The 3,587-nt window shown below is 33.9% G+C and overlaps 1 non-coding gene across 1 annotated transcript; it reads right to left on the reverse strand.

The window, feature by feature from the left end:
• Window positions 1-2,923: 2,923 nt before the first annotated feature.
• Window positions 2,924-3,031, reverse strand: LOC148567194 (small nucleolar RNA R71). The gene has a single exon (XR_015882520.1). It is a non-coding gene; the product is annotated as a small nucleolar RNA R71 (small nucleolar RNA).
• Between the last annotated feature and the right edge of the window lie 556 nt (window positions 3,032-3,587).

Genomic DNA, 3,587 nt, shown 5'->3' on the forward strand with positions numbered 1-3,587 from the left:
GATGTAGCCACTGACAACGGTGATGCCCTTGCATAAAGCCAGCCATGGAAAGGAGTAAGACTGATTGGATGAAGATAGCAGGAAAGCAGAGGTTCAGAGGAACGAAAGCATCTCCATTCGCTTATCTGAAATTCCTACCAATGAATTACATAAGTATCTCTATCCCTATTTTATTATATAATATTCGAAAACACCATTATCACTTTATATCTGCCTGACTGAGATTTACAAGGTGACCATAGCTTGCTTCATACCAACAATCTCCGTGGGATTCGACCCTTACTCACGTAAGGTATTACTTGGACGACCCAGTGTACTTGCTGGTTAGTTGTATCGAAGTTGAGAACCATGGTATTGGCACCATGTTCTTGGCGCCATTGCCAGGGAAAGAAAGAGCCATGAATTTTACATAATTAAAGTGTAATCACGATTACGCGTACCAAGTTGCTCACGTTGCCAGGGATTGTTCGAGCCTGGACATCACAATTTCGTGCACCAAGTTTTTGGCGCCGTTGCCGGGGATTGTTTGAGTTTGGACAACTGACGGTTCATCTTGTTGCTCAGATTAGGTAATCTTCTTTTTATTTTCTTTTCAAAAATTTTTCAAAAATATTTCAAAATTTTCTCACCTGTTTTCGAAAAAAAAAATTTTAGATTCAAAATTTTTAAGAATGAATTCTAGTGTTTCATGAAGCATTTAAAGCCTGGCTGGCTGTAAAGCCATGTCTAAATTTATTTGGACTGAGGCTTGCAATTTGTTATCAAGAGCAATATATTCTGGTGTTAAATGCTGAAGCTTGGCTGGCCATTGGCCATGTCTAGTGTTTTGGACTGGTGCTTTCATTGAAAGCTTGGCTGGCTAGTGAGCCATGTCTAATTACTGGACTGAAGCTTTAGACTAACATGGCAAGATTCCTGGAATTCATATTAAAAATTTTGGAATCCTTATTTTTCTTTCTTTCTAAATAATTTTTGAAAAATATAAAATAAAAATCCAAAAAATTAGAAAATCATAAAAATCAAAAATATTTTTCCTGTTTCTTGTTTGAGTCTTGAGTCATGTTATAAGTTTGGTGTCAATTGCATGTGCATCTTGCATTTTTTGAAAATTCTCATGCATTCATGGTGTTCTTCATGATCTTCAAGTTGTTCTTGGTAAGTCTTCTTGTTTGATCTTGATGATTTTTTGTTTTGTGTCTTTTCTCGTTTTTCATATGCATTCTTGAATTCTTAGTGTCTAAGCATTAAAGAATTCTAAGTTTGGTGTCTTGCATGTTTTCTTTGCATTAAAAATTTTTCAAAAATGTGTTCTTGATGTTCATCATGATCTTCATAGTGTTCTTGGTGTTCATCTTGACATTCATAGCATTCTTGCATGCATCACATGTTTTGATCTAAAAATTTCATGCATTACATCATTTTTCCTGTTTTCCTCTCTCATCATAAAAATTCAAAAAAAAAACAAAAAAAATTATCTTTCCCTTTTTCTCTCATCAAATTTGAAAATTTGAGTTGACTTTTTCAAAAATTTTTAAAATCAAGTTGTTTCTTATGAGTCAAATCAAATTTTCAATTTGAAAATCTTATCTTTTTCAAAATCTTTTTCAAAAATCAAATCTTTTTCAAAATTCTTAGTTATTTTCGAAAATTCCAAAAATATTTTTCAAAAAATCTTTTTCTTATTTTTATATCATAATTTTCGAAAATAACAATAACAATTAATGTTTTGATTCAAAAAATTTGAAGTTTGTTACTTGCTTGTTAAGAAAGATTCAAACTTTAAGTTCTAGAATCATATCTTGTGATTTCTTGTGAATCAAGTCATTAATTGTGATTTTAAAAATCAAATCTTTTTCAAAACTAATTTCTAAAATATCTTCTTATCTTACCTTTTTCAAAAATCTAATTTCAAAATATCTTTTCTAACTTCCTAACTTCTTATCTTTTCAAATTTGTTTCAACTAACTAACTAACTTTTTGTTTGTTTCTTATCTTTTTCAAAACCACCTAACTAACTCTCTCTCTCTAATTTTCGAAAATATCTCCCCCCCTTTTTCAAAAATTTCTTTTTAATTAACTAATTATTTTTATTTTTGATTTTAAAAAATTTTCAAAAAATACTAACATTTTTCAAAAACCATTTTCGAAAATCACTAACTCTTTTTCAAAAATATTTTTCGAAAATTCTCCCTCTCCCATCTAATTCTATTTATTTATTCATTTACTAACATCACATCTCACATCTCAACCCTCCTCACAGTTGTGTTTCTTCCATTACATTACATTCTTCATCTCCCCCTCTTTTCTTCCACTCACAAAGGGATCCCTATACAGTGGTACAAAGGGTCTCTATTATTATTATTTTTTCTGTGCCCTCTTCTTTGTCATATGAGCAGGAGCAAGGACAAGAACATTCTTGTTGAGGCAGATCCGGAACCTGAAAGGACTCTGAAGAGAAAATTAAGAGAAGCTAAATTACAACAATCCAGAAAAAAACCTTTCAGAAATTTCCGAACAGGAAGAGGAGATGGCAGCCGAAAATAATAATAATGTAAGGAAGATGCTTGGTGACTTTACTGCACCTAATTCCAATTTACATGGAAGAAGCATCTCCATTCCTGCCATTGGAACAAACAACTTTGAGCTGAAACCTCAATTAGTTTCTCTGATGCAGCAGAACTGCAAGTTTCATGGACTTCCATCTGAAGATCCTTTTCAGTTCTTAACTGAATTCTTGCAGATATGTGATACTGTTAAGACTAATGGAGTAGATCCTGAAGTCTACAGGCTCATGCTTTTCCCTTTTGCTGTAAGAGACAGAGCTAGATTATGGTTGGATTCTCAACCCAAAGACAGCCTGAACTCTTGGGATAAGCTGGTCACGGCTTTCTTAGCCAAGTACTTTCCTCCTCAAAAGCTGAGTAAGCTTAGAGCTGATGTTCAAACCTTCAGACAGAAAGAAGGTGAATCCCTCTATGAAGCTTGGGAAAGATACAAACAGTTGACCAAAAAGTATCCTTCTGACATGCTTTCAGAATGGACCATTCTGGATATATTCTATGATGGTTTATCTGAGTTATCAAAGATGTCATTGGATACCTCTGCAGGTGGATCCATTCACCTAAAGAAAACGCCTGCAGAAGCGTAAGAACTCATTGACATGGTTGCTAATAACCAGTTCATGTACATTTCTGAAAGGAATCCTGTGAGCAATGGGACGCCTATGAAGAAGGGAGTTCTTGAAGTTGATACTCTGAATGCCATATTGGCTCAGAATAAAATATTGACTCAGCAAGTCAATATGATTTCTCAGAGTCTGAATGGAATGCAAGCTGCATCCAACAGTACTCAAGAGGCATCTTCTGAAGAAAAAGCTTATGATCCTGAGAACCCTGCAATGGCAGAGGTGAATTACTTAGGTGAACCTTATGGAAACACCTATAACTCATCATGGAGAAATCATCCAAATTTCTCATGGAAGGATCAAAAGCCTCAACAAGGCTTTAATAATGGTGGAAGAAACAGGTTTAACAATAATAAACCTTTTCCATCATCCACTCAGCAACAGACAGAGAACTCTGAACAAA

The sequence above is a fragment of the Arachis ipaensis genome, chromosome B4 (genome assembly GCF_059453495.1).
Source record: "Arachis ipaensis isolate K30076 ecotype BB chromosome B4, ASM5945349v1, whole genome shotgun sequence".
Lineage (NCBI taxonomy): Eukaryota > Viridiplantae > Streptophyta > Magnoliopsida > Fabales > Fabaceae > Arachis > Arachis ipaensis.